The sequence below is a fragment of the Mustela nivalis genome (genome assembly GCF_964662115.1).
Source record: "Mustela nivalis genome assembly, chromosome: X".
NCBI lineage: Eukaryota > Metazoa > Chordata > Mammalia > Carnivora > Mustelidae > Mustela > Mustela nivalis.
In genome coordinates this window covers 98,662,471-98,682,626 of record NC_139040.1, presented here as the reverse complement: position 1 = coordinate 98,682,626, position 20,156 = coordinate 98,662,471, and the positions used below count along the sequence as shown (strand labels likewise).

General features: G+C 47.0%; 1 long non-coding RNA gene across 1 annotated transcript in view; it reads left to right on the top strand.

Annotated features, from left to right (window-relative positions):
- LOC309856538 overlaps positions 1–16,691 on the top strand; it is a 31,325-nt gene extending 14,634 nt beyond the window's left edge. The window contains exon 3 of the long non-coding RNA XR_014307263.1: positions 15,060–16,691. This is a non-coding gene — a long non-coding RNA (uncharacterized lncRNA). The remainder of the gene's footprint in view (positions 1–15,059) is intronic.
- Positions 16,692–20,156: the final 3,465 nt, after the last annotated feature.

The following is a 20,156-nucleotide window of genomic DNA, read 5'->3' as shown; positions in this document are numbered from 1 at the left end:
CTTACACAATTCACAGTGCTCACCATAACACATCCCCTCCCCAATGTCCATCACCCAGCCACCCTATCCCTCCCCCGCTACTCCCCAGCAACCCTCAGTTTGTTTCGTGAGATTGAGAGTCTCTTCTGGTTTGTCTCCCTCCCAATCCCATCTTGTTTCATTTTTGTCCCTCCCTGCACCCCCGGGACCCCCTGCTCTGCCTCTCAAATTCCTCATATCAGAGAGATCATATGATAATTGTCTTTCTCTGATTGACTTATTTCGTTCAGCATAATACCTTCTAGTTCCATCCACGTCATTGCAAATGGCAAGATTTCTCTGATGGCTACATAGTATTCCATTGTATATATATATACACCACATCTTCTATATCCATTCATCTGTTGATGGACATCTAGGCTCTTTCCACAGTTTGTCTATTGTGGACATTGCTGCTACAAACATTCGGGTGCACGTGCCCCTTCGGATCACATTTGTATTTTTAGGTAAATACCCAGTAGTGCAATTGCTGGGTCGTAGGGTAGCTCCATTTTCAACTTTTTGAGGAATCTCCATGCTGTTTTCCAGAGTGACTGCACCAGCTTGCATTCCTACCAACAGTGTAGGAGGGTTCCCCTTTCTCCGCATCCTCACCAATACCTGTTGTTTTCTGACTTGTTAATTTTAGCCACTCTGACTGGCGTGAGGCGGTATCTCACTGTGGTTTTAATTTCTATATCCCTGATGCCTAGTGATGTGCAGCACTTTTTCATGTGTCAGTTGGCCATCTGGATGTCTTCTTTGCAGGGATGTCTGTCTGTTCACGTCCTCTGCCCATTTCTTGATTGAATTATTTGTTCTTTGGGTGTTGAGTTTGATACGTTCTTTATAGATTTTGGATACTAGCCCTGTATATGATATGTCATTTGCAAATATCTTCTCCCATTCTGTCAGTTGTCTTTTGGTTTTGTTGACTGTTTCCTTTGCTGTGCAAAGCTTTTGATCTTGACGAAGTCCCAATAGTTCATTTCTGCCTTTGCTTCTCTTATCTTTGGCGATGTTTCTAGGAAGAAGTTGTTGTGGCTGAGGTTGAAGAGGTTGCTGCCTGTGTTCTATTCATGGATTTGGATGGATTCCTGACTCACCTTGAGGTCTTTCATCCATTTTGAGTCTATTTGTGTGTGTGGTGTAAGGAAATGGTCCAGTTTTATTCTTCTGTATGTGGCTGTCCAGTTTTCCCAACACCATTTGTCGAAGAGACTGTCTTTCCATTGGACATTCTTTCCTGCTTTGTTGAAGATGAGTTGGCCATAGAGTTGAGGGTCCATTTGTGGGCTCTCTATTCTGTTCCATTGATCTATATGTCTGTTTTTGTGTCATACCATACTGTCTTGATGATGACAGCTTCATAATAGAGCTTGAAGTCTGGAATGTGATGCTGCCAACTTTGGTTCTCTTTTTCAACATTCCTCTGACTATTCAGGGTCTTTTATGGTTCCATATAAATTTTAGGATTATTTGTTCCACTTCTTTGAAAAAATTGATAGTATTTTGATAAGGATTGCATTAAACATGTAGATTGCTTTAGGTAGCATAGACATTTTCACAATATTTGTTCTTCCAATCCATGAGCATGGAACGTTTTCCCATTTCTTTGTGTCTTCCTCCATTTCTTTCATGAGTACTTTATAGTTTTCTGAGTATAGATTCTTTGCCTCTTTGGTTAGGTTTATTCCTAGGTATCTTATGGTTTTGGGTGCCATTGTAAATGGGGTTGACTCCTTAATTTCTCTTTTCTTCTGTCTTGTTGTTGGTGTAGAGAAATGCAACTGATTTCTGTGCATTGATGTGATATCCTGACACTTAATGAATTCCTGTATGAGTTCTAGCAGTTTTGGAGTGGAGTCGTTTGGGTTTTCCACATAAAGTATCATATCATCTGCAAAGAGTGAGAGTTTGACTTCTTCTCTGCTGATTCTGATACCTTTTATTTCCTTTTGTTGTCTGATTGCTGAGGCTAGGCCTTCTAGTACAATGTTGAATAGCAGTGGTGATAGTGGACAGCCCTGCCATGTTCTTGACCTTAGAGGAAAAGCTCTCAGTTTTTCTCCATTGAGAATGATATTCGCTGTGGGTTTTTCATAGATGGCTTTGATGATATTGAGGTATGTACCCTCTATCCCTACACTTTGAAGAGTTTTGATCAGGAAAGGATGCTGTAGTTTGTCAAATGCTTTTTCAGCATCTATTGAGAGGATCATATGGTTCTTGTTCTTTCTTTTATTAGTGTAATGTATCACATTGATTGATTCGTGGATGTTGAACCAACCTTGCAGCCCAGGAATAAATCCTACTTGGTCATGGTGAATAATCCTTTTAATGTACTGCTGGATCCTATTGGCTAGTATTTTGGTGAGAATTTTTGCCTCCATGTTCATTAAGGATATTATTGGTCTGTAATTTTCCTTTTTGATGGGGTCTTTGTTTGGTTTTGGGGTCAAGGTAATACTGGCCTCATAAAATGAGTTTGGAAGTTTTCCTTCCATTTCTATTTTTGGGGAACAGTTTCAGGAGAATGGGTATTAATTCTTCTTTAAATGTTTGGTAGCATTCCCCTGGAAGCCTCTGGCCCTGGGCTCTGGTTTTCTGGGAGATTTTTGATGACTGCTTCAATCTCCTTACTGGTTATGGGTCTGTTCAGGTTTTCTATTTCTTCCTGGTTCAATTTTGGTAGTTTATAGGTCTCTAGGAATGCATCAGTTTCTTTCAGATTGTCAAATCTGCTGGTGTCTACTTGCTCATAATATGTTCTTATAATTGTTTGTATTTCTTTGGTGTTGGGAAATTAAAAAAAGAGTTTTAAAAAGGTATTGATACGATAAAATAGTTAAAAAAAACTTTAAAATAGGAAAGTGGAAAATTTTTAAAAATAGAATAAGAGAAAAATAAAATTATAAAAACTTAACTTTGAAAAACTGAAGGATCCTGGGAAAAAAGGTATTAATTCTGTGTGTCACTTTCCCCTAGGTCTGGAGTTCCACAGTTCTCATTGATTGGTAAACTTGATCTTGGCTGGATGTTCTTGCTGATCTTCTGGGGGAGGGGCCTGTTGTAGTGATCCTTACATGTGTTTGCCCGAGGCGGAATTGCACCACCCTTGCCAGGGACCCAGCCAAGTAATCTGCGTACTTTTGGTCTTGAGACCTTTTGTTCCCTGAATGCTTTCCATAGAGCTCTGGAAGACGGGAATAACAATGGCGGCCTCTCAGTATCCGATCCAGAGGAACTAAGAGCTCAGGCCTGCTCCTCAGTCGCCCTCAGAGAAAAGCGCTCAGTCACTCCTGTCTCCCTGGTCCAAGCTCACCCAGCCTGTAACCGAACATTTCTGTCTCTGGCTCATGGCCCCATTTGGAGTCTCCAAACCCAGCAGGTTTCTGTTGCACTGCTTCTCCCAGAGCAGGAAGGTGAGTCTCCCCGGATCTGCCACTTATGGGGTCCCTCCTCCAAGAGCAGTGGCCCGACTGTGCCTTGGAGCATGGTTTAAGGTAACCCTGAGCTGAGAGCTCAATTCTCGTTTTCATCTCTGTAGCCGGCTTCCCCGCTCTGATACCTGGGAGCTCTGCTACACTCTGATATCCCCCGGTCTTTCTGTGACTTCATGGGTCCTGAGACCACACTGTCCCTGTCCCCTCCCCCCACTTAGGCTCTGGAGCGACATCCCTCAGTGGAGCCGACTTCTAAAAGATCCGATTTTGTGCTCAGCTGCTCCACAACTTGCTGGGAGCCAGCCCCTCCCCCAAGGTCTGTCTTCCCATATACACCTCAGATTCACTTCTCTGCATGTCCTACCTTCCAGAAATTGGTCATTTTTCTGTTCCTAGAATTGCTGCTCTTCTTCTTTTCCATCTCCTGTTGAGTTTGTAGGTGTTCAGAATGGTTTGATAACCATGTAGCAGAACTCCTGGGACCTGATGATACTAGGTTTCCTACTCCTCTGCCATCTTGCTCATCCCTTTGGTAGACGTTTTCTGTAAAGGGTCGGAGGAGAAATAGTTCAGGCTTTGCGGGCCAAAAGGTTTCTATTGCAACTGTTCACCTCTGCCACTGCATGGAAAGTAAGCCACAGACAATACAGAGGTCGATAGGTTTGGCTGGGTTCCAATAAAACTTTATTGACAAAAACAGGTTGCCAGCCAGGTTTGGTGGCACAGTGTGTCATCATTCTATAGAGTCTATGGCTGAACTCTCTGACAGAAATATAATGCAAGCCACATATGTGGCTGCAGAGAGAGGAAATGTCTCCCCAATGTCAATTCCCAGGTCCCCTGTCGCAGAAGAAGATATCCAGGCAGTGCATCAGACTTACATGGATGCTGGAGGATAGGCAGTTATGAGAGCATAGTGAATGGTCTCCAGCAGCTGTAGTGAACTTCTGAGGGGATAAGGAACAGGGCATTAATAGTGTCTGCTTCAGGACACAAAGCTGAGGAGGATGTCTGTGCATCCTCAGAAAGCAATACAGTGAAATACGGAGGCACTAGGACATGGCACTATGCTACTATAGCATCACTGGATCAAGGCTTGCCTGAAGCCAACTCTACCTCTGGACTCTACGGTCATAGAAACCAAGATATTTCCCAGTAGCTGTGGAAGCCAGTTACAGCCAGTGTTTCTATGTCTTCTAACAGAAAGCAGTTTTTACTGCTCTCGAAATTAAACAGGTTAATTATCCCAGCAGTTGTTCAGATGCTGAAAGCTATGAAAATTGAGATTGGGAGAGGTTCAGAGATTTTCATGTAATGTTTCTGAGCTCCCCTCTATTTTGTTTTTTAAGATCTTATTTAGTCACTTGAAAGAGAGTGCACAAGCGGCAACAAGGGGCAGAGGGAGAAGGATAAGCAGGCTTTCTGTTGAGCAGGAAGCCCAGTGTGGGTCTCGATCCCAAGACCCTGCAGAATTCGGGGATCATACCTGAGCCAAAGGCAGATGCTCAACTGACTGAGCCACACAGGCCCCTCTATATTTGATAGGAAATTTTCTTCTCATTCCTGGCCCCTCAAACAACAAAATGAACCCAACTTTTAAAAAACACACCCTGGGGACATCTGGGTGGCTCAGTCGATGAAGCATCTGACTCTTGATTTCAGCTTAGGTCATGATCTCAGGTAGTGAGACTGAGCCCCATGTCAGCCTCCATTCTCAGTGTGGAGTCTGCTTGAGATTCTCTCTCTCCCTCTGTCCCTCCCCTTGCTCTTTTTTGCTCTCAAAAATAAACAAATAGAATCTTAAAACACACACACACGCACACACATCCTATATCGGTAGTAAAATAAGACAAGAAACGCTGAGGAGTTTGGGTGGACCCATTTTTTTTTTTTAAGATAGACTCCATGTCCACTGCAGAGCCCAGTGTGGGGCTTGAACTCAGGACCCTGAGATCAAGACCTGAGCTGAGATCAAGAGTCCAAAACTCATCCAAGTGAGCCAGCCAGGCACCCCATTTCTGGACTGTACATGGCAGTCTGGTCACTAGAAGGTCTAGACTGTTGGCTGAAATGAAGTGTAAACATAAGCCACACCATCCTTAAAGGGAATGTGGTATAGATATACAGTGAAATAGAAAGCAGTGAAATCCTGTCATCTGCGACAACATGGATGGACCTTGAGAGTATTCTGCTAAGTGAAACAAGTCAGACAGAGAAAGAGAAATACTGTATGATCTTACTTGTATATGGAACCTATAGAAAAAAACCAACCAAACCAACAGACCCCAAGCTCATAGACACAGAAAACAGATTGGTGGTTGCCAGAAGTGTGGGGTGGATGAAATGGGTGAAGGAGGTCGAAAGGTAGAAATTTCCAGTTATAAAATGAGTGAGTCCCAGGATTGTAACATGCAGCAGGGTGATTATAGTTAATAACACGCTCTTGCATATTTGAAAATTACTAGGAGGGGACCCTGCTGGGCTCAGATGGTGGAGCATGTGACTCTCGGGCTTGGGGTTGTGAGTTTGAGGCCCACATTGAGTGTAGAGATTACATAAAGAGAATATTTAAAAAAACAAAACAAAACAAGAGTGGTGCCTGAGTGGCCAAGTCGGTTAAGCATCCAAGTCTTGCTTTCGGCTCAGGTCATGATCTCTGGGTTGTTAGATGGAGCCCCACATCCAACCCTTTGTTGGGCTCGTGCTCAGTGCAGAGTCTGCTTGAGATTCTCTCTCCCTCTTCCTCTGCCCCTCCCACTTGTGCTCTCTCTCTCTGAAACAAATAAATAAAGCTTTTTTAAAAAAGAGTTGCTAAGAGAGTAGATTTTCAAAGTTCTCATCATAAGCAACAAAATTTCGTAGCTAAGTGCGATGATGGATGTTACCTAGACTTATTGTAGTGATCATTTCCCAATACATCCAGGTAGTGGATCATTACTTTGTACACCTGAGACTAATATAATGACAAGTGAATTACATCTCCGTCTATTAAAAAAAAAAAAAAAGGAACTCACAGCATTGGTCTGAAGTCAGCTGCCATCGTCTCTTCTGCTGCAATCTCCTTTGGCTGGGGCGAGGGCCTCGGGCCATAGATGTGGCCATCATTGCCAAGGCTAGAGGAGGGCAGACTGACCGGCCACGGCTCCTTCTTGGCAGGACAGATACAAGTAGGTAGGGAGAGCTAAATGACAGTGCAAAGGCCTATCCAAACTTATTTTAAAAATCTTCAGGGAGGGGGGTCTGGCTGGCTCAGGAGCAGGTGATTCTTGATCTCTGGGTCATGAGTTTGAGTCCCACGTTGGGAGTGGTGATTACTGAAAAAAGAAAAAAAGCTTAAAAAAAATCTTTAGGAAATGTAGTGGAGCTCATACCTGGTTGCCTGATAGATCAGAAGCCCGTTCTTGTCCTTCATTGATATAGACTATAGGAAATAAGACTGACCAGATCCCAATTCCAAAGTGTGGGGGGAGTGGGGGTTTCTCACATCAACAACAGGCAATGTTCCGGACACCAGCTGGCTGTCCTATGATGTCTGACACTATCTTGGTGGACACAGCTTCGGATCCCACAGGTTAAGTGCCCTGTTCTACAGGACTGCCCCCCCCACCTTCTGATCCCGGTCCAAGTTCAAGTTGTCACCTGTGCTTTTGACTAACCGGCTGCAGATTGGAGTTCCCAGTGACACCCCTCCGTAGGTTTAATTAATTCGCTAGAGCAGCTCATAGATCCCAGAGAAACGTTTTACTCTCTAGATTGCTGGTTTATTACAAAAGGATAGAACTCAAGAACAGCCAGATGGAAGAGATGCTCAGGGCGAGGTCTGGGGAAAGGATGAAAAGCTTCCATTCCCTCTCCAAGCCAGCCACTCCCCTCACATCTCCTGTGCTCCCCAACCTGGAAACTCACAACCGTCTTTTTTGGATTTTTATGCAGGCTTCGGTACACAGGCATGATTGATTAAGTCATCGGCCAATGGGGATTGACTCAACCTCCAGCCCCTCTCTCCACCCCCAGGTTAGGGGGTAGGACTGAAAGTTCCAACCCTTTAGTCATTCCTTTGGTTCCTCCTCACCAGCCCCCCCCCCTCAGGTGATCTAGGGCCTTCCAAAAGTCATCTCATTAACATAACAAAAGACATCCGCTCACTCTCCAGGCTTAAGAAATTCCAAGGGTTTTAGAAGTTCTGCTAAAGAAGGTTGCGGGTGGGGGGGGGGGCAAAGACCAAATGTATATTTCTCATTATAAATCACAATCCCATGGCGAGTTTTCTCAGATTCTACCAGAAGTGAGCAAGGCATCAGAGGTTAAACAACAGGACGGTGAGGTCTTGCGTTTCTCTAGGACCCAAGTGGCCACTGAGCCTTTGTCACTTAGGAGAGAGGCCTTTTGTCTTAGCCCCAGCTTCTCTTGGCTTCTCCTCACTGGTAGTTTATGGCCTTCAAAACAAAACAAAACAAAACAGAACAAAATAAATAAATAAAAAATAAAATAAAAAACAAAAACCCAACCATCACAAATGTCCTTTTCTGGCCTTTCCAGCGAGAAACCCAAGCGCCAGTATTATTTTCCACTTCTAATCACGGCTTGACCGAGATGGAAAGTTAAATCATGTAATTGCTTTTGTGTTTTGTGGCTCTTTTCACTATTTTGGAAAAAAGAAATCATTCAATGGATAAAATGTGGGTTCACACCAAACCCTAAACATCACGAGCGCTAATGACAACCACGTGTTGTTACTCCCGAGAATACACACCTAATTTGTCTGAAGAGGGAAGAACACAGCTCCGCTCAGCTTGTACGCAGAGCCCGCCAAAGGGTTCCCAAGACATGTTTGGGGACAGATAGCCTTTCAGGTACTTTCAAGCAAAAAAAGCATACTTTGTAAAAACTTCAGATGTGGCTTACAATAGGAGTATTTGAAGCAAGACTGCTTTCCCAAAACTCTTGAGTCATAAAACATCTGTCTCCGAATTGGAAGGCTGGAGATGCCTGGAGGCGTTATCTGGCCCTTCCATCCCTGCCTTCTGCCTGGATTGTCCACAAAGAGACCAGGCCAGAGTGTGACCCTCCGAGCGGCTCCACCATGTGCGTGCCCTACTCCCCACACGGGACCAGGACAGGGCTCCCCACACGGGACCAGGACAGGGCTCCCCACACCGCACTTCATCCTTCCCCTCCTCTCTCATTGCCAGAAGCCTCAGGATGGCTGGGGGTGTAGCAGAACGAACTTAGAGACCCACTGGGTTCCAGGGCCCATTTATACTGCTAAGTCATGATTTCCTGCTGGAAAGTCTAGGGCAGCCTTCTCTCTGTGTATGTGAGTTTAGTGCCTGCTCGTGGACTGGAGTCAGGACTGTGGCTGGACACATCCCAGCCCCCAACTGTAAAGTGGGTAGGAATTTTTTGCTTGGTCACAAAGTCTGGTATGCAAAGACTAGTGCTCTTTATTTTCCTGAAATTAAAATTACCTTGGCCCTTGAGCTCACATTTCCGCTGATGCTGGAAAACATCAGCGGACCAATTCAATCCAGCTCAGGTCCTTCCAGTTTAAAGGTAGTCCCCTTTTGGGGCTCCTGGGTGGCTCAGTGAGTTAAGCCTCTGCCTTCGGCTCGGCTCATGATCTCAGGGTCCTGGGATTGAGTCCTGTATCGGGCTCCCTGCTCAGTGGCAAGTCTGCTTCTCCTTCTCCTTCTGTGATCTCTCTCAAATAAAGAAATAAAATCTTAAAAATAAAAAAGAAGGTCCTTTGTCAGGGTCAATGCGGTTCTTCCTCATATCTATCTCCTTCTTCCCTTTTCCCCAGCAGTGATCATGGGCAAGGAAGGCCTGGTCCTGGCCCGAGGAAGGGGCCCACATGCCACTCTTGTTACCCACTGACTTTTGTCCTTGGGATTATCTATCTCCAGCCACACCAAACCACTGCAAAACTTAAACCCAGCACGGCGTTTCTTTCTCCCATAAAATTTGTGATTAGACCAGGGCTCAGTAGGGACCACTATCTCTGTTCTACTTGGTGTCAGCTGGTGAGGTCAAGGCGGGGGGGGGGGGGGGATTTGGGATCACCGCAAGGCCTCCTGGGAGAGTGGAAGCTGGGTGTGGTCTGGGATCTCATCCGGGGATGTGGGGTAGAACTGCTACACCGAGGGGTTCCTGGGTGGCTCAGATGGTTGGGTGTCTGCCTTCAGCCTCCAAGTTCTGGGATCGAGCTCCACGTCTGTCTCCTGGCTGGCTCAGTGGGGATCCTGCTTCTGCCTCTCTCTATTTCTCTCAAATGAATAAATAAAAACTTAAAAAAATTTTCAGTAGACCTTTATTTTTTATTTTTTTATTTTTTTAAGATTTTATTTATTTATTTGACAGAGAGAGACCACAAGTAGGCAGAGAAGCAGGCAGAGAGAGAAAGAAGGAAGCAGGCTCCCGGCTGAGCAGAGAGCCCGATGTGGGGCTAGATCCCAGGACCCTGGGATCATGACCTGAGCAGAAGGCAGCGGCTTAACCCACTGAGCCACCCAGGCGCCCCTCAGTAGACCTTTAAAAAGCAAAAAGAGAACTGCTACACTGCACCTCTGCCCTCTGCCTGTGGCCTGGGCTTCCTCATAGCATGGCAGCTGGGTTGAGACAGTGAGTGCCCGAGGTCAGGAGAGAAGCTGAAGTGGTGTGTGGTGCGGAGAGAGAGAGAGAGAAGCCAATCTACCATTCGTGAGCCATTCTTAAGAAATCATACAGCATCGCCCAACTTTAAGAGGAGAGAGAACTAGGATAGGCTCATCTCTCTCTTTTTAGAAAAAGATTTATTTATTTTTTGGAGAGAGAGAGTGGGGTGAAGGGCAGAGGGAGAGGGAGAGAGAGAATCTCAAGCAAACTCCATGCTGAGCACAGAGCCCGACACAGGGCTCAGTCTCACAACCCTGAGATCATGACCTGAGCCCAAACCAAGAGTCAGACACTTAGCCAACTGCGCCACTCAGGCACCCCTGACTCATCTCTTGCAAGGTGGTTCTGGAAGAGAATGTGAGATTCTACCTAAATATTGTGGAGACCCCTTTCGAAGTACGGTCTGCTACATTAAATCCACAGCTTTCACAGCCGTGTCTGTGACCATCTTGGGGATGGGGAACATTTTTAGAGCTCTATTTTCCAGCTTGGGAATGTTATTGGCCTTTAGGCCTTCTTGGGCTCCTTGGCCTGTAGCTACCCTGTTTGCTCTGGTGCCAAGTGGGATGTGAGAAGGCTTCTCTGTGTGGCTTTGCAACCACCCTGGCCCCCTCTGCTTGAGCACCAGCCTTCTGGTACCCATCCCAGCTGGCAGAGAAGAAGCCACAAGGAAGGGAAGACTCCTCGTTAAGGACACTCAATGCAAATTGAAGATACCCCTCCACTTTACACCCTACTGGCCAGAACTTTGTCACAGGGCCACGTCACATGGAGGAAATGTAGACCTTACTTTGGCAAATGAGGCGTTCAACAAAAAAAATGGAAAGTTATTTGTCAAGGGAGAAGAAAATAAAGAATGTGAGGGCTGGGGGGAGAACGATCTTGACAAGAGGCAACTTGGAACCTGAAAGCTTCGGGGTGAGTCAGAGCTGACAGTGATAGAACAAGGGGAAGAGTATTTTAGGCAGAGGGAACAGCGAAAACAAGGGCTGGGAGGCAGGCAACAGCTCAGCCTGTTCAAGGAACGAGGGTGTAGTTAATGAAGGAGGTGACCTGGGGAAGTGAGGACAGGTAGACGGGAGAAGAAAGATGAAATGAAAGGAAAGGTGCCCCAGTACCAGATCCTGTGGGCCGTGTTGGCCAGGATAAGGAGTTCGGATTTGATTCTAGAACCTGTTTCATAATAAACTCTTTGAATGTTGACAGTTCCCAAAATGAGCAATTTTTCTTTTGCTAGTGAAGAAGTCCATTAAACATCAATATTTATTGAGTACCTGCTCATGAGAGGAAAACAGAAGGCATCGTGGAGAGGTAGGGATAGCTGGCTACTTGGAGTGTTAGCATTTACAAGGTACTCAGTTCGGTCAGTTTATTAGCTGAGTATCCCTGGGCAAATTACTTAACTTCTCTGAACCTGAGATTCCTTGCAAGGCAATGTTGTGAGTTTGTGTGTGTGTGTGTGTGATTGAGATTAATTTATTTATTAGAGAGAGAGAAAGAGCACATGAGCACACACAAGGAGAAGGGCAGAAGGAGAGACTCTTCAAGCCAACGCTCAACTGAGCTCAGAGCCTCACACAGGGCTCGATCTCATGACCCTGAGACCATGACCTGAGGGGAAACCAAGAGTCAGACGCTCACCGACTGAGACACTCAACTCACTGAGCCACCCAGGCGCCCCAGCAATACTGTGAGTTTTCTTTTTTTTTTTTTTTTAAGATTTTATTTATTTATTTGGCAGACAGAGATCACAAATAGGCAGCGAGGCAGGCAGAGAGAGAGGAGGAAGCAGGCTCCCTGCTGAGCAGAGAGCCTGATGTGGGGCTTGATCACAGAACCCTGGGATCATGACCTGAGCTGAAGGCAGAGGCTTTAACCAACTGAGCCACCCAACAGAATAATGCATGTGAAAGTTCATGGTGAGCTCTAAGGAAATGTATACATGTTACTGTTATGGATATATTGTTACAATATCAGTGTAAATTAGTTCATCTCATTCTTTCTAGAGTGCCAAAGGGCCTGAGGGTAGGTGGGGTAGGGGAGAACTTGGTTATTGAGAAGGATCCAGCAGGGAGACAGCTGGAGGGAGGCGCCCTGAGGGGTGGAGAGGAAGAGGGGGAGCAGGAACCAGCCTACCACTGGGTCACTCTGGCAGTAAGGGTTGGTGGCCAGAGCAGGCACTATTTTTAAGTTTATTTATGTAAGTCATCTCTAACCCAACGTGAGGCTCGAACTCGTGACCCCAAGATCAAGAGTCGCATATTCTTCCGACAGCCAGTCGGGTGCCCCTAGTGGGCACTATCAATGTCTCTCTCTGAGCCCTTAGGCTGCCTCTGCATTCACCTGCAGCAGCCAGGAGCTGTTTCTGGAATGCCTACTGTTCTCTCCTCTCTTTTCTTCTTGGTCTATGGGCTTTCTTTGGCATCAGGGATCTTGCTGTAAGCTGCAACCTGAAAATGCCACAGAGTTGGCACCATGGGGAGAACCCTCGACCTGGCCGACCTGGGCTGGGGCTTTCGAGGGGACTGTGGGCTCTGAAGCGGGTCCCACACAGCCTCTCATGGGGTTTCCAGTGGAATCAAGCTTCAGCTGCTCCCAGTGCTAACAAGCTCATCAACACCCCCGCCTCACCCCCCATGCGGCTTCCCTCTCTGTTTCACTTACCCCTCCCTTGCCATACTTCCTGGGGTCACCTTGTTTTTGTTTTTTGTTTTTTTTATACAGATTTTATTTATTTGAAATAGAGCACAAGAGAGCACAAGCAGGGAGAGCGGCAGGCAGGGAGGGAGGCACAAGCAGACTCCCCACTGAGCAGGGAGCCTGATGCAGGGCTTTATCCCAGGACCCCGGGATCATGACCTGAGCCGAGGTGGATGCTTAACTGACTGAGCCACCCAGGTGTCCCCTGAAGTGACCTTACGAATAAGCTACTTGCCCCCAAGTCCTTGTCTCAAGCTCTGCTCTTGGGGAAACCTCAACCAACTCCCATTCCCCATACCCCTCCCCTGATATATGGGGTGGCAGGGAACTGAATGCTTACTTTCCAGCATCCCTTCACAGTTATAGGTGGCTCATAAACTGAAGTTTTCCAGAAGATTCCTTGGAAAGCTTTCACTTCTTTATAAAAGGAACAGATAGCGGTGCCTGGGTAGCTCAGTCAGTTAAGCATCTGCCTTCGGCTCAGGTCATGATCCCAGGATCCTGGGATCTAGTCCCACATATGGCTCCCTGCTCGACTGGTCAGTCTGCTTCTCCTACCTCTGCCCTCCCCTGTCCCAGCTCGTGTGCTGTCTTTCTCGCTCTCTCTCAAATAAATGAGTAAAATCTTTAAAAAAAAAAAAAAAGGAACAGATATTTTTGGTGGGCCCCACCTCCTCACACCTTCCTGCCTTGACCACGAACATATCCTTGGAGCTTCAGCAGCCATTCTGAGGCATGAAGGAAAGGCCAAGAGAACCACAGAAATGCTCTCCCTGATGTTTTGTGTTGTTGAACTCACCCCTATCGATATGAAATTGTAGACTTTTTCTTGTGGGAACGAAATGACCATCAGGTTTGTTCAGCATGTTGATCATGAAGTTTTTGGTTCTTTGCACCCTAATGTAGTCCTAACTGACACACTTGCTCAGGGCCCCAGAGAGGGGGTATGCTTCCCAGACATGCTTTCCGACATCCCCGTTGTGGAGCCAATGAGCCGGGCTTCTCTAGAGTGGCATGGTGTCCCCTCCCCTGCCCACCCCCGAGTAGAAGGGACAGGTGCCCCTGGGAATCCCGCCTTCTGCTTCTCAGACTTAAAGCCTGAGCAATGCAGGTGGCTTCGGAGACTGGCTTCTTTAGCTCGCTTTCCTTCCTAAACCCAATTTCCTTCTTTTTTTAACTTCAGCGTTGCAAAAAGAGCCAGCTCTGAAAGAAAATTTAAAGAGTCTACCCTGCGTGTTTGGGACAATTCCCTGATTTCCCTGTGACTTACATCTTTTCATCACTTTCTGGCTTGGCTTGTCTGAGAGTGCGAGCCCACGAGTGGTGGGCTATGGCTTCTTGGGCTGAATGGTGTGCGACTGTTAACGGGTGCTTAAATGAGTGCCTGGAAAAGACCAAGGGAACAGAAATAAAATAAGACTCGGTCTGGATGCAAAGGCACCCAGAGCTATACAAGACAGCCTGTAGTCAGAGGGGCACTGTAGCCCAGGGATGGTGAGCAGGTGCTCCAGAGTGGATCACCTGCATTGAGCCAAGTACTTAACCTCTCTGCGCCTCAGCCTCTTCCTCCATCAAAGGGACCGAATAATCGAATCTAACCCCTGAGGTCACGAGTGGCTGCACATCCTAAGCGACTCGAAGGGATTCCTCCCTGGCACACACATTCCTGAGTACCCAGAGCACCCCGTGCTGGGAGCCAGAGGCATAGTAGCCAAGCAGACAGATGTCATGCTTGTGCCTGAGGTCTGGCAGGGACATGGATGGGAAAGTCATTACACCTGGGACAACTAAGGCTTCCAGGCCGATGGCCCAGCTGAGGTCCAGGCCTTGCAGCGAGAACGGAGCAGGTCCTGGAGCCCAGAGGGTCAAGTGTAAGCAGAGGCTGGAGCAGGTCTAGATCTTGGGCGGGGAGAGGGCTAGGTGTAGACCTAGGCACAGGGCCAAGTAACAGTGATCTGGCCCCATAGGCTGGGGAATTTAATCGCAGAGACGCAGGGCAGAGTGTAGGAGAGACACACCATGCGTCCTGTTGACCTCCGCCTCGCCCCCCCCCCCCCCCCCCCCCCCGCCTTCCCGGTGACAATGTGGAGGGATCGCGCACGGCCCTCCCCCCCCCCCGCCCCCCACCCCCCACCCCAGGCACCCGGAGCCAGGCGGCCGTCTCTGGCAGGCAACTATTCTGATCCAGCCGCGGAGGAAGATTAGCAATGGAAGATTAATTTCTCCTTGTCATTTCCCCAGGGGCCTTAAGCAATCTCGGGAGCAATTTTCCTCGCCTGGAACACCGCCCTCGGGAAGCTGGCGGTGATCTGCTGCCGCGAGGCCCCAGGTGAAGGACAGCCCTCCAGCCCCAGCGTCGGAGCCAGAGCCGGGGGGTGGCGAGCCCGAGAGAAATGTGCCTGCTGAGCATCAGCGCGGTCCTGTAATGGGCGCTGAACAAAAGGGAAGAAAGCAGAAGCATCACTTTGCTGTGTGGGCTTTCCATTTGGCTAAGGAGCGTGAAGGACGCCCAAAAGGGGGGGGGGTCCCCGGATCTTCCCATGCAGACGGCCCCATGGAGCTGCGCAGCCTTTGTCCCCAGTGAGATTTGTTTTCATCATCGCTGCTCTGCGGGGAGGAGTGCTGAATCCCAGACCACTGTTTATTCCTTCTTTTCAAGAGGAGGGAGAGGGCAGGGTTGTCTTGTGCTGGAGCTGGGGACCCAACCCCCCTGCCAACAGGGGAGTCTGAGCTGAGACTTTAGGAAGGACTTCCTGGCTATCTGGATTGTCTTTGATCCGGATTTCAATTCGAGGCTTTTCGATGAAACATGGAAAGCTGTTGTTTGGGATGAACTGGAAGATGCTGAGGCTGGAGAGTCAAGGAACAATCTGAAGATTCGGGTAGAGTATGTCCTGCACAAGGTTGTGTTTCCATGTCCCCAAGACAGGCGGTGACCTTCAGCCCCTCAGCCGCACCTGCTGCTTGGTCACCGGCTGTGCCTTGATTGCATTTAAAAGAGGGCTTCACCAGGGTGACCTTGGATGTGGTATTAACCTCTCAGACTCCATTGCTTCATCCCTGAAATGGGCTTATGTCTGCCTCACAGGCAGATGGATGATGGGTCAGCTAACGTGCATAAAGCAGCCAGTGTACATGACCTTCAGGTGGGGTACCTTCAGCTGCAAGAAACCGAAGACCCCACTAAAAGTGCTTAACAAAAAGGGGCTCACATATCTCACAAGACAAGAACTCCTGAGGCAGACTTGCTCCCGGGTGGGTCTACCAACAGGGGGGCTTTCCATCTCTCTGCTTTGCTATCCTTGGCTGGTCGGAGGTGACTCTCCTTGTGGTCTGAAGGTGACTAATGCAATTCCAGGCATTGTGTGTTTGGCATAAAGGAATTGACGCTTCTGTCTTTGGGAGTATTTTGGTGGTGGATTTTCCTTCCCGTCTCGTTGTCTAGGCCTGGGTCACATGGCCAAGCTCAGCTCATCTTGGAAAGGGATATGAAGCCACCACGATTCACTGTCCCCGGAACGGGGGAAGGGTTATCTTCCTTGACCATACCGAACGGTGAACCCTAGAACAAAATGTAGGCTTGGCCACTGAGAAAGATGGAGGGAAATTGGGGGCACAGAAGGGGAGAAATGCCCATTGGATGAACACAGTGCATGGTTTTGGCCACAGTTACTTAGATACCCACCTTTTTATTCTCTTTTATTCATTAAGAGAGAGTATGGGGGCGCCCAGCTGGTTTGGTGAGTGGAACACAAGACTCTTGATCTAGGGGTCATCAGTTGAAGCCCCATGTTGGGCATGGAGCCTACCGAAAATTAAAGAAAAAAAAAAGTTTTTTGTGGGAGATAACGTGTCTTTTTTTCTTTTCTTTTGTTTTTTTTTAAGAGAGAGTAGGGGTCCTGGATGGCTCAGTCCATTGAACATCTGACTCGATTTCAGCTCAGATCAGTTCTCAGGGTGGTGGGATGGAGCTCTGAGTAGGACTCCATGCTCAGTGGGGAGTCTGCTCCAGGTTCTCTCTCCCCCTCTCCCTCTGCCCCTCCCCGCTTTCTCTCTTAAATAAATACATCTTTTTAGAAGAGAGAGAGAGAGTGTGAGAGTGTAAAACCTCCTGGGAGGAATTCTGTTGATTTTTCTATTCCCCAGCCCCAGCCACATAGTAGGCACTTTATAAACATTTGTTATTGATGATGGCACACATAAATAATTGTAAAATCACAGAGTAGTAGAGTTGCCACATCTGTCTGTCTTTCTTTTTTTGTGAGCTGTAAGGCACTTCAGGAAACAAAATTCTTGAGGCGGTTCTTAAAGTGTTACTCTGAAATTCATTATGAGAGAGTGATCAAGAAGGAGATACTACAGACAAAAGTATGTCGTCTGGCGACAGGAAGTCAGGAGGAAAGAAATAACCAACATACATCTAAGGGTATATATATATACACACGCACATGCAGACTTTTTTTTTTTTTTTGGCCCATTTTCCTTTCCTGCTTTACCAAAGTAATCTGCATTGAGAATCCACCCCCCCGCAACGGTAAAGCATTTTTACAGTTTGGTTAACCGAACAAATCAATAGTGGCACCCAGTGGCTAGAAGGGTTCATCAGGGAACAGCAATTTTTTTTTTTTCTTTTTGTGGCTCAGTTCTGCCAAGCGAGGCTGTGCCTAAAAATGAAGCCACTGAGTCACACGCATTTGAAGAAAGCGTCTGTTTGGGCAGCAGCTTGTTTCCCACGCCTCCTTTACCTCTTAGCAGCAGGAACCTTCGAGGCCCATCTTCCCCCTTGGAGTACAGAGCTGGGGAATGGGGAAACCTCTGGCGTCTGGCATGGTGGTGGGGTTTTTTAAAAGCTTATTTATTCTATGCTTGCTCTGGAACCGAGTGAGTATAATTACGTGTGTGCTGGAGTTTCAGCTCTTTCCCCTCCAGAGGACATTTCCCCCTCAAATTTGCTGATGTCTGGTCTTTACTACGTTTCAGGAGACAAGCGATCCAGAGGAAACAAACCTCTGCCGGTTAACAGGATAACCAATTAACTAAACCAGAGAGAGGGAGCATGAAACAGCTCATGTCTAGCTTAGGATTTCATGGTCATTCTTCCAGCCATTCGCAGGGAGAGCATGTGACTTAGGCTGGGCTGGTAATTACTTAGTCACCAGGTTTTGCAAGGTTCTAAGTCCTGTTTATGAAGCTGCAGGGATTGTGCTTTTGACTCAGAAGGAAAGATAGACCCAGGTTACACACCAAAATAGGGAATGAATTATCTCCTGTTCCAAACAAGGTGGAAGCTTTCCATGGCAGAGGCCATTAGTTAATCCTAAATAGCTCTTTCCCCCACTATTTATAAGTAATAGAATGTTAGCTAGGGCACATAGCCTCCTGGAGGGGAAAAAAAACGCCTCTATTTCCCACCTTACTTGCAGCTAGGCATGGCCATGTGACTAAGTTCCAGTCAATGGTGTGTAAGGGGAAGTCTTGCACGTAACTTCTGGGAAGTAGGAAGTGTCCTTAAAAGGAGTGGTCTTCCCCCTGCTCCTTCTAACATTTGCTTGGAATCTAATCCTGATGGCTGGAGCTCAGGCAGCCACCTTGGGCTATGAGGTAGCATAGAATGGTCAAGTGTCAAGATAGAAGAAACATGGGTCCCTAAATACCATTTCAGTTCTGCACATATTATGGACAGGCTTTCCTCCCTATCATTCTCCTACTCAAAATGTGGTCTTGAACCAGCACAATCAGAATTACCTTGTTAGAAACTTGTTGGAAATGCAAATTCTTAGGCCCTATCCCACACCTACTGAACCAGAAACTCTGGGAGTGGGACCCAGCCATCTGCGTTTTAATAAGTGCAAGGGTGATTCTGATGTACTTTATAGCTTAAGAACCACTGCCCTAGATTAAACTATTTTCTCATTTTTTTCCCATTAAGGTATTTTTCATTGATTTTTCTTCCAAAATCCATTAAGAAAAAGTATTTAGAACTAGGACACCCTAGTACTCCTTTTTTGTCTTTTCTTCTACTTATTTCCTCCCACCTAATTTAACAGGAGATATTATCAACATCAATACGAAGATGAAAATACAGAAATTATGTATGGGTGAGGGCAGGACTCCTTAAAGCATAACATTTAGGCCAAGCAAGAGCAAAACTGGTGCTCCAAGCTAAAAATGTCCAAGGATAAACAAGCTGAGCTCATGAAGGACACTGTGATGGTTAATTATAGATGTCAAACTGATGGGAACACATGTGCCCAGATATTTGGTCAAACACAACTCTGGGTGTGTCTGGGAGACTGCTTTGGATGAGATTAACATTTGAATTGGTAGACTGAGGAAATCAAATTACCTGCCCTAATGTGGGTGGGCCTCATCCAATCAGTTGAAGGCCCGAGTAGAACAAAAAGGCTGACCCTCCTGGAAGAAAGGGGGAATTCCCTCCACTTGACTGCCTTGATCTGGAATATGGGTGATTTCCTGCCTTGGGACTTGGACTGAAGCAATGACTTTTCCTGGATTTTGAGCCTGAAGTCACACGGATTGGAACTACTATAAGATCTCCTGCATCTCAGGCCTTTGGACTCAGACTGAAGCTACACTAATTGGCTTTCCCACATGTGGCTTGCTGGCTGCAGATCTTGGGACTTGTTAGCCTCCATGAATGTAGGAGCCAATTCCTAATTAATAGAACCTCTGTACACACATCCACCCACCACCACTCCCTCTCCCGCTAACCGTTCTGTGTTTCAGGGGAATCCTGACTGATACCGACAAGGAAGCAGGATGACATTGACTAAAGACCGAGAGGTCTTTGTATTTGAATTGTGATTCAATTACAAGCTAGCTATGAGGTGGTTTGAACACTTTTTTTTAATGTCCACATGGTTTTTTAAGATTTATTGTTTTTTTTTTAAGATATTTTATGTATTTATAGAGAGACAGCCAGAAAGGGAACACAAGCAGGGGGAGTGGCTTCGCACGGAGCAGGGAGCCTGATGTGGGGCTCGATCCCAGGACCCTGGGATCATGACCTGCGCCAAAGGCAGATGCCCAATGACTGAACCACCCAGGCCCCCTAAACTTTTTTTTAAAATATTAATTTAATTATTTATTTGAGGGAGAGAGTGAGCACATGTGTGCATGTGCACACATGAATGGGGGGAGGGGAGGTGCAGAGAGAGAAAGCGGGGAGAGAATTTCAAGCAGACTCCCCACTTAGCAAGGAGCCCACAGGGCTCCATCTCACCACCCTGAGATCATGACCTGAGCCAAAATCAAAAGCCAGATGCTTAACCAGCTGAGCCACCCAGGCACCCCTTAGTGTGCTTGCTTGCTTGCTTT